Genomic DNA, 12,147 nt, shown 5'->3' with positions numbered 1-12,147 from the left:
GTGAACGTATGATGTTGACACTCCCTTATCACACAATAAAAAACTACTCACTCATGCATGTCACAAATGTCATGTTGATGTATGGACTGTACATGTACATCCTCAACCCTACTGTATGTGTCACTTGATCATTAGAGTCCTGTCATACCTTGCTACTTGCTAAGTTGTGTCACTTACATTAATTTGCAACCACAACATGCAATGTCCAACTGGCAACGTTCATAAAGTGACTAGTAACGTGTGTACTACAGCATTGCTAATGTGCAACATAACGAATGATGTGATAAGTTAGAATGACTAACACTACAAGTTTGTACAAGGAGGGGGTGAGTGGGAAAATCAGATCTGCTTGCATGCTACCATAAATGTGGGTCAGTCCAAGGGGTATGTATGTGATGATGAAATATCTGACATACCACATGTATGTATGAAAGCAAAACATCAGTACGTGGCTGGCATCAAAGGCACATCCTAAGGCAAGATAAGTAGCAGACAATTCTATTAACTGAAGCATAGGAATAGGGACATGCTTCACACCAGTGATTGCAACAACATCACTCAACACTCAAATGGTGTCTCATGTATGAAGTCCTACAAACACTTCAGTGCTGCTGCAAAGACTGTGGCCCTCATGCCTTAATGCCTTGTGGCACCGAAGCATATCGATTATCACTTTTCTAATGTGATTCAAGGCTGTCATTGATGAGGCTCAGTGTGCCAGATGTATGTTGACACACTGACGGACAAAATTAGCTGCGGAATTAGCCATGGCAAGATGACTTACATGACATGTCAGAATTGAGAAGTCCTAACACATATGTGAATCTGAGCGAATGGCAAAGCCTCGCCACACCACTGATCCTTGATCAAGGTTACACCTTTCATTTGGAGAAGTGAGAACGTGACCGATTTCAAGCTTGGAGTCTGTTAGAAAATCCACTAAATCGCTATGTGAAAATGAGTCAGCCACCATACTTCCACAATAAGTACTTATGTACAGGCCTGTCACACAGATTATTGTGCTACTACACACAAGAAATGTCTTTCCCCAATTGAAATGCCCCAATACACTTGTGGTACAATCTGTACCACTAGTACAATGTAGATTGCCAATGAGGCCATTTCCCAGTGGCACCATGGTGTGTCTGTGCCTTGTTCACTGTCTTGTGCCCTTGGTGTGTGTGTCTGCTGTTCCTGATAGGGCTAATTTGGCCTGTCTGTTGTGTATCCCCTGTATTTGCTCTGTTTTCACACTGACTTTTACTTGCCACTGCAGTTACCTGTCCATCCAGCACCCACACACGTCCATGCTCCAGCTACAAGCTGCTCACCCTACACACGACCCCAGCTGAATGGTGGATTATGTATATAGGTACCATTGTTGTGCAGAGTTCAAGCACATCAGTGAACATACACAACATGCGCAAGACCAGCTGAGGTTAGCCTGGTTGTTAAAACCACCCCCACTACAAATGCAGCACTCCATGTATGCAACCTTGTGAGATAATACAACTGTCAGCTCAGGACACCGTGCAAATACCAAGCAACAGTCTCATGTTGACACTGCTGAAGCACCTTACCCCGTCTGCTGACAATTACAGCTATGAACAGCCAGCTATATGGCAATGCACAGTGGTGCCTGAGCTGCATCCTCCTACACACATGTCCTGTGTACAGATATGGCATATAAATGTGTGAGGTCAACTACAGCCTCTGGCACTAGTTACGTTGCCTGGGTCACATCTGCAATTGGCATTGCAAACGCAATCCACAACTTGTACAAGATCATGCAGAAATACGGCCACAAACACCATGGAGGGATGCCTTGCCATCATCTTCAGGAACTGCCTCCAACAGACTAATGCCATTATGATCAAATGATTGCACGGTCCTGAACATGTCCACTCCTGTATCAAAGTCAACTACAGGACAACTCCATGTTATACCCTTGCATACAGACATCCTTGATGTGCCACAGCATTTGCCAACTACAATGCAGATCACAGACCGCACAACAACCTACAATACGTGGACTATGTACAGCTCAGACACCAGTATGACTCATTGACAAACTCAGCCTATTCAACCTCACCGCACTCCTAGACAACATCCCCGACATCAGATATACCCAGGTTGTCATCAACACAACTCACAAGGTGGGACACACCCGGGCACACATTGTCATCCAAGGTAACTACATTTTCCTTGGCCATCCCTCACATCCTCCCTGATCCAAGCCCCAATGCATCCTCTCATCATTCAGAAAACATACCATACACATGTCAAGGGCACAGTCCCTGTGCAGACACTGGTGCAAGATCAACACAGAGCCTCTTGCCTCAGCACTGATACACACCCCTCCATCCACCATGTGCCACACTAACTCAGATCATTACGAATTACAGATGTTGTACTGCATATGCACATACATGGCTGCACACTTCCTTGCAGCACAACATACAACACACCACCAATGTCACCTGTGTATCCACGGACATACAAGGAACAATGCTCATGTGCAGTCTGCTGGATTTAGCTTTGAGGGTCAACCAAACCCCAGGAATTGCACTCCGCCTACAGGGATAACATCACAGCAAAATGTCAAACTCATCTGATCCACACAAATGCAAAATCATGAAGGGCACAATCCTCTACACATCATGCCAATCCATGGCAAGCATCAACTCCACCCCAAATTAAACAATATGACCGAGCTCAGCCCTCACTCACTTCACGGGAATTTTATAGACACTTGGTACAGTCTCCTACCACTAGATCAGCAAAGTGAATGTCAACTTAGATGAACATAAGCAAGGCATACCACACAACACCTTAGCCCAAGTAAGCCACACTACACACCATCCTCTGGTGGCCACATGTCTACATGTTTCACACCACAAACACCGTGATGGACATACTATAAGGAGCACCCACACACCCCTGCCCACAGCACATCTTCCACAGGGCTGCATCCCCCATTGCACACAAACAGTGACAGTACATGGCCTCCACCATTGGAACATGCACCTCCACAGTAATTGCAAATGCTGAGAGCTAAATGACATTAGCAGTTACACCCCTGCTGACCGAACAGGCGTCAAGACCCACAGGCACATCTTTCCACACACATTTGCAGTCAAAGTCATTAACCAGAGGGTCATCATGCACCCAGTGATGTTCATAGGAACATACAACATCCCCAATCCTGCCCCATGACAAACAACAGCATCAAGAGGTCCCTCCTACACGCCACAGCAACATCCACACAATCCTCAAAGTCGGTCACACTGCCACTTCATATACACTATACATCGCATCATTTCAAGGAACAATGTTCCACAACACACTAGCAGCCAGACTCCACTATGGCATGAGGCAAGGTAATACACCACACTGGATTGTCTCCTCCCTTGCAGACCAGAGCAGATGATTCTGCATAATACATTTCACAGCACAACACACAGAGTACTGATGCTGAGTTCCTCAGTGACTGTCCCTCAGTACCTTTGTCTACTATGTCTACATGGCCCCATTTGCTGAGAACATCAGTGGACATGGACTCTGCATAGTACCCTACGCCTAATACACCCAGCTCTGCCTCTCCCTCACAAAGGTACCCAACATCACAGGACACAGCTAACCGCAATGGATGCAAGATGTGCCAACAAGTATGTGCCTCAGCTGGACAAATCTCCATTTGTTGTCAAAACAGGTCATCACCCTCACAACAACCACTACCACATGGGACTATACCTGGGGGTACCCTGGGCTGGATAAACAGTTCAGCACTCATATGTGACACACAAACTATACATTGTACAGAACACATCCCTCACCCTGTCATTACGGATAATAGCAGTATCCTCACCATACTTCTTCACCCTCTGAAAACTCTGCAAGAGCATCAAAATTATTGCCAACTGATGCATTGATTAGATCTGCCACACATCCATCATCATCAGCCTGTTCAATGTGAATGCCCTCAATATCAGTATCAAAAATACCCTCAGGACAAAAATGATGAATGTCCAGACAACCGTAGGTAGACGTTCCCTGTGGCTCCCATGATTATACCACTACGGCCAGCACATACAGGAGCTCTACTGCATCCACACCCATACAGATATACTGACACTCAAGGAGCTCACACACGCCTACACAGTCAGCCACAACCCTGGGCTAGCAAACCTCTACCAATGAATCTGCTTCTAGGCCTACAAGACATACGTCTGCAATACAGACCTAGCCATGGTCACATTTCCCAGCATCTACATAGTCAGCCTGTGAACCAGCTTTCTTTTCCACTTGCAGGAAAGACGTGGGTCATACTGGCCCTCAGCATTGGGAAACACTGCAAACATTGAGCTACAGTCTCAATACCAGGTGGCCCAAATAATGACGGCCCTTGTGCCATCTGACTCTCACTTGTTGTGACGTTGTGTGACGCCTAACCCTGCCTAATAGTCATCATCCATCACCAAGGCACATAGTCATGCGATAATGTTGCATGCAACAAATCCGACCCTTGAACGCCTTGATCTGCGTTTCAGGCACGTGCAATGGGTGTTGCTGGGTGCCTTCCCAGCAACATCCATTGGCTTTTGACACTGCCCCAGATGTAATAGGAACGTGAAATGTGAGGCACTGTCCAGAAATTACACAGACCCAGGGCAGGCGTGAGGAAGGCTCAATGTTGACAAATATGATGAATTCTCCTTGTCTCCCCTTTTTCTCACAATGCAGTAGATATAGTAAGAGGAAGAGGCCGTTGTGATGATTGATTAACTGAGAGGTGTAAGTTCCTGTACAAGTCTGATGTTCCCCGCAAGGCAGACACACTTGCCCCATTGTGCAAAGGTGACTGCGTTAGCGATGAACAGGACATTGTGCAACAGTGCTGGTGAGAACAACAGGACTGCGCAGTATCTTGCAGATACGGCACGGTCCTGCCCTTCATCCTGCAAAAGGGTAGCGCAACAGGAAGGCCTGCTGTGCTTCACTACGGAAAAACGTCATGAAAGAGGTCCCACAATCTTTACACATGATTGTTGATCACATGGGCTCACCTGAGACGCATTACCTAAAGTCCCTCAAGGGTGAGTATTGGCCTGTATGAATTAGTGATAGTGCAATGAACATTTGGCTTACACTAGCTAACATGTAACGGTAATCTCAGATATGAGATCATTGTTGACATTCCTTGGCCAGCAAGGGTAAGGCTCACCCAGAGCTGATTTCACAACTTCATATGCCTACAAGTACAACTTATTGTAATTGAAAAACATATTTTATTTACAAAAATAGTTCACACTAATTAAAAGCTATGCTAAACTACACTTATCAAAATTTGAAATAAAATCCTACACTAAGCTAATCTAAGGCACTAACATCTACACTTATCTTATCTAACTGTTCCTATACCTACCTCACACATACTACACAACACACAGATGACCCCCCACCCCCTATTCAACAATCACACATCAGGCATACATACACTTAATCTAAACACATACTAATTAACCCACCTAACTAAACAACTTATACATCTTAAATAACATTTAACATACACTATACATCAACCCCCCACCCACTCCTAATAACTTAACACTTATCCTAACACTATTCCTAAGTACTACAACTATCCTAAAAACTATCTAAGTATTAAAAAATGTAAACAATAACAAGGTCCGTAACTTGACAGGTGAAATTCCATGTCATGGACAACGACCACAGTTGTTCACACTGTGTTCATTCCTGCTCGTCCATTTGTTCAATGGTGGCCTTCATGTCGGCAACCATGGACAGCAGGGTGGCCAGCTGCAGTTGCATGCCCGCAACCTTCAATGTCAGTTCCTTTTGGGCCTTTTCCACAGTTTCCATTTTGGCCTCAATATTGCCAATTTTGGCCATCAGGAGCACACCGTCGATCTCTGGGGGAGCTGATGCATGCCCTGTTGCTGTACGTCCAACTTGCGCACAAGGCAGGTCATGTGGCACTACTACAGCTCCACCTGTCTTCGTTGCAAGGGCCTGTGCAGTGGTGGGACCAGATTTTTGATCAGTGGTTGACACTGGGGTCAGATCCGAGGGATGTCCAGAAGTGGAATGACTTGCAGATCCTGAACCAAGACTAGCTGGGGGTGCAACCAAACCAGATGTTGACGGTGCTGATGTCTGAATGCCTGAGGGTCCACCCTGTGTAGGAGATTCAGTGTCCATTTGGGGATCTTGATCTTGATATGATCCAGTTGCTGGTCCGGAGTCCATGAGTGAGCTTTTTGCCTTTTGCTTCCTGTTCTGCATGTTGCATGGGGGAGTGGGAGTTGGTGATGTCCAGGCCCCAGCAGCACGTGAGTGTTCATGTCGGCGTCCCATCTGCCTGAATGAACGACCAACATTCCGTATGTGGCGGTATCTTTCAAGACGGATGCGATACTGCCTCTCCTCATCTTGTGACATGTTGTCTGTAATGGAGCAATGACATCCACATCAGTCTGCACTTACACATTGACACCTGTACACATGCACATTAATGCAATCTTCGGAACATTTTGTCAAGGGCCTATCGTTAACAGGGCATCAATTTCAAAGCATGGTGGCATCATCATCGATGGTCATACACAGGGATGCTAAGTGATGTTGCGTAATACCTAACATGAAAAATAATGTAGATGACATGTAAGGCCTCAATACATATGAGATGGTGCATTCCAGTGCTTAATTTGTGCCGGTGCTTTCCGGTGCTTAGCACCGGCACTTATTTCTCAGGGCCGGGTCTATGAAAGTTTCCTTAACCCGAGTGGTAGCCCCGGTAATTGTTAAACAATTATCCCAATCAGTGAAGAAAGCATGCTTTGCTTCTCTAACGCATTTCAGCATGGTGCTAAATGCATTGTCACACTTAAGCATTTGTGCCACTGACCGGCAATCTGATGACAACGCTGAAACGGGTCCGCCGGCGCCGCCTCTGACACCTGTGTGCTCTGCGCCCGGCCCGGGCCACAGCAGACTTGACTTTTGACTTGCCAGGCTCAGTATCACTAAATAGTTAAATATCATGCTCTCACTAGTGGTGTGCTACAATGTTGCAATCTGCCCGGATACCCGGGTAGGGCCTGCCCTCAGCAGTTGCGTTACGGGCAGCTCTGTGGCGCCGTTGTGCTGCCGGCTGTCTGCGTAGGAGGACGAGGCAATACTTAATTATAATATAATTAACCCGGCGGCCGTTAGACAGGCGGGATGGGCACAGCTGCAGCATCGACCTGAGTGAGTGACTCTCTAATGTTAGCCTCCCCTTTCTGTTGCCCCATATGCCTGGACAGGCCTGCAGTCTAATGTGCGCCCGCTCCCCCAGTCACAAGGCCCGGGACGGAGGCCTACTTTAAGGCAGCATCCCAGGGGAAGCCGTCCGCTCTGGATCACGGCAGTCGTCACCCTTTTCGCTCGACGTTGGGCCAGAGCTGAGCCCAGGTCATACCAGGGCTAGCAGTGGCCAGGAGACAGACTGTAGAAACTCAAGGCGGCATAGACCCAACGGGGGGGGGGGGGCCTGTGGAGAGTGCGAGGTGCAGCACCATGATGACACTTTGCACCGCCCGGCCGCACTCCAATTAACACAGTCTGATCCCGAGGAGAGACCGAGAGACAGGGCAGTCAGTGGTATTGTTAAGGGGCTGGCTGCCAGTTACATGCTACTTTGGCCAAAACCATGTGCCAACAACACACAGTGTTATTAGCTGTTTGCTTTCCTCCATTCAGGTAAGCCATAAATATGCCTGCTTCATAATTTATTATTTCGTTTGCAAAGTTTTTGATTGTGTCAGTAAACAATATATTTTTGGGACATTTGTAGCATTGACTGGTGGTAAATTTGAACTGTGTGACGATTTAAAAACGACATGCATTACTAGGCCTATGCAATCAATAATAATGCAGCTGGTTTTGGCATGTTGTCACTTTTCACCGGTGGGTGCTTTTACATGAAAACATCTTACTTTTCATTTTTCCCTTGTCACCTGTCCAGTTGGTTTCGTGCACAACACTTACCTGATCTGTGTTGTGTGTGAGGTTGAGTTTTTGGTATAGGCGCAGGATGTTTTTTCAAACTGCAGCCTGCCGCCCGCCCTATCTGGAAATAATTGGCAGGCCAGACGGAACTGAACTTCACACTTACCAGTGAAGTCCTCCCTCCAGTCGTGTGCGTTTGTCACAGTTTGGAGGACTCAGGACAGGCTTTTATTGCATCCCTAACGTGATCCGTGGAAGAGAGACACTACAGCAACAGAATGGCTGTCTGTCAGATGACAGCGCCAGCACTATCAAGCAGCCCTGCAACAGTTTCAGGGAGCAGAGCAGGCCAGAGGAGCCGAGAGCTTTACTGTGTGAATCACCGCTCCGGTGCAAGGCCATCCCTGCAGCTGTAGTACACTTGTCACGAGCTCTTTTAGTTCAATAGCAATTTTGCAATCATTTATCACTACAGGCGTTCATGTGAAGTTGGTGCCCTTCCATTTCTGGTGCTGTGCAAACGTTTTAAGATTTCCTTAGAGTGTTTTGTTGCTCATATTGGTGTAATTTCTGATATTTATGTTTATCTCATATTCATTGCTTGATTTTGTACACAAGAAAGTGTCACTCATAGGCACTGTATGTCACTCATAATGACACTAAAATTATGAAAATGTCACATAGCAATCTGAAACCTTGGCAGCTATGCAGAGTTTAATAATTAGTGCTTGTGTCAGCGCCGCCCCGGAGTGGCATGCACAGTCTGATATCTGATAAATTATTTTAGTGACACACAATCAATATAGTTTACAATCTGCTGTGAGGGATGCTCTGTCTCATCATCCTTCTGAATGAGCCAGGTTTATCTGCAGATCTGATTTAATCACAGTAAATCTGCAGGCCCGGCCGCAGGGCTGCTCTGTCTTCTCATCCTTATAATGGGAGCCCTGACTAATTGGGTTTATCTTTCCAGACTACGGGTCAGTGCGTGGCCGTTTTACCAGCCAGGCTAACTCTCGCTGCTCTCTCAGCACTGGGGCCCAGGCAGGGACGAGGGAGGGGGGCGGGCAGGGGGAGTAGTTTCTTGTTGCTCGAATGTCTGTAATTTCTGTAATTTAGAAGTTTCCCTCGTCTTCATTGCATGATTTCTGCTCGAGAGAAAGTGTCACTCTTAGTCGTTGTAATGTCTCATAATTTCACAGAAATTAAAAAAATGTCACACATGGCAATCTGAAACCTTGGCAGCTATGTGTTATGCGCTTAGTAACTCCGTAGCTCAATGAGGGGGAAAGGGCCAGTTCGAAAAACACATTAGCGCAAACTGGTCAAATCCACAGCCTTAGTAAACAAGAAAGGACAAAAACAGCCTACGAGAATATACAAGTACAAACGCGATGAACCGGAAATGACGTTTGACTGCTGGGCAAGGAGATCTCGGTCAGGCTAGACAGTGGGGCCACAGCATTGTACTGTATGGTATGGGCTACCTTCAACCTATAAGAATGGCTCCGTCCTAACACGCAATCCTCTCTGATGGTACCCAGGGCCGTCAAGGTGGTCACCCATGTATCCAATAGCTACTATTGGCACCTGAGCGGGCCTCACTGAGTCTTGTGCCTACTGCCTGTTGGGGTGGCGCCGGGTGCGGCAATAATGGTGTTCTGTGCTCGGAGTTGCTTTGCCAGCACTGAGAATGTGCAGCTCGCACCTGCAGCTCGACCGGACATCCCACGCTATGGGGGGGCTTACGTTGCAGTCACTGTGACTGAAGTAGAGAACACTGCTGGCCGCAGCTTCGTCTGCACTGACCGGCAGATAATTGCCACGGGGTCACTGGCAGCCAGCTGCTTGACTTAGCTTGAGTCAGATGCCCACGCGCCAGACCACACTGCAGCTGGCTGGTTCTGAAGATGATTGAAGTCTGCCAACGGCCACCGCACACGGCCTGCCACTTCACTTCAAGTACTTGTCACAACTTTTTGAATTTTCATTATGCACAGATAATGCTATTAATGTCGATTAAATTTTAATGTTGTTGTGTCAGAACGCACAATCTCGTTAAGGCCAGGGAACTTTAAGCCGTCAGCCTTCACAGCCTCCTCCCTCAGTGCATTTCTTACTTCTTCCTTCATTTGTTCCTTAGTATTTTTTTCATGCTGCTCCCTTCATCCTTTCTTTAATTTCTTCCTTTCTTATCCTCAACCCTTCCTTCTACTTTTCTTCCTCCTTTCCTTTCTTCTTTCTGTTCATTCATCCCACATAGTTCACTTCCTTCCTTCCTCTATCCGTTAATTTCTTCCTTTCACATTTTTTTATTTCCTTCTTCATTCATCCATTACTTATATATTTTCTCACTCCAGTACTCTCCTTCCATTTTGCATTTGTTGCTACTTTCTTTACTATATTCATTCCTTCATCCTTTCCTTTCTTTTAAACAGCACAGTACAAACACATTCTCTTTAAGTTTGCAAAGCTGCCTCAAGTCCTCAAATAACCTTTCCTAAAACTGCATTTTGAGATATACACACATTCTCTAATTTGCGTTCACTTTTAAGTTGTTGTCATACTAGCTTCCCATATGTTATGTTATGTTATATTGATTTGATTAGCGCACTAATGACTTGAGAGGGTGTCCAGGTGCATCGGCAAGTGTGAGGACCCCTAGGTGCTTATGCGAAGAGCCAAGTCTTCAGCTTCTTGCAGACCTCAAGGAGTTAGGAGGCAGCTCTGATGTGTTGAGGCATATGTTTGTGGGCGGAGCCGATAACAGAAGTGGGTGGAGCCCCTGGAGGAAGTGGGCGGAGCCATGGAGAGTGGGTGTGGCATCCTAAAAAATGATAGCACCTGCACTTAATATTTTACAAATTAAGCACTGGTGCATTCCAATGCATTTGTCCTGGGCATGAACCCAATGCTCGCCATTCACATATGCAGGCCCCTTCTCAACATGATGCAAGTGCATCTGTGTGCAGGCAAGGTTTGTATAGGCATTGTAATTTGACACTTCATACGCAGATGCAAAGCAAGGTATATGGACCATCATCCCTGTATGCTGCACAAGGCAACACACATGTCAAATGCACCATGGAAACGAAACATGGGCAAATTAGGATTGTGTTGCAAGGAAAAACACAGGTGTGCACTGCAATAGATTTGGGCACCGCCTCCTATCATTTAACTCTTGTACATAGGGTGCTGCTTGGGAGTAAGTACGTGCTGCGTTTTCACACACTGCACAACACTTTCATGGTAGACGCATCTTGACAGGGGACATCATATCATGGCCAGCATTAAGGCCTGGTATGTGGATTGACTATGCATGATAATTGATGCAATGGCCATTTAAGCACATGTACATCATTGCATATTAACTACTGATGTCAATAGTGAATTCTGCCGGTGACCCTTTTAGTTGCATAGGTAACTGCATGAATGTTGTGCTAATTAATGATGGACTTGCAGCACTGTTGCATCCCTCTAACAATGGCAAGTACTGACGCACGTGGGGCACAAGGAAATCGTACTTGTAGGAGGTATATCTATGTTGTACTACAATGAGCATGTGTCATGTAGCCATGGTATAAATACACTGACTGTCACGTACCCCAAGGGTCCTTGCTTAGCACAACAGTCTTCAACATCTCCATGAGCACACTTGCCACCATTGCATGCACACACCACCACAACATTATATCCTATGCCAATGACACCCATCTGGTACTGTCCCTCACCCAAGACCCAGCCCCAAGCCAAAACAACCTCCATGAAGGAAAGATAGACGCAGCAGAATGGAAGAAGCTCAGTCAGCAGATACTGTAGACACACAATACAGAGGTTATCATCCTTGGCAAATCAACATCCGCCAGGGACGACGCCTATTGGTCCACAACAATGGTCACTGCAACAACACCCACGGACCATACACCCCACTTGGGATTCTTCCAGGTCTACTCACTCGCAACTAACAAACAAGTGAACGTCATGTCATCCTTATGATTCTACACCCTCACATGCTCCGATAGATATTCTGGTGGATCACCACCGGAACGTGTGAGACGGTCACCCAGGCCCTCATCAACAGCCAACTGTACAACGGGAATGCCCTATACACAGGAACCACTGCCAGACTTCACTTAG

Source organism: Lissotriton vulgaris, chromosome 6 (assembly GCF_964263255.1).
Source record: "Lissotriton vulgaris chromosome 6, aLisVul1.2, whole genome shotgun sequence".
Taxonomy (NCBI): Eukaryota; Metazoa; Chordata; class Amphibia; order Caudata; family Salamandridae; genus Lissotriton; species Lissotriton vulgaris.
This window is presented reverse-complemented; position numbering follows the sequence as displayed.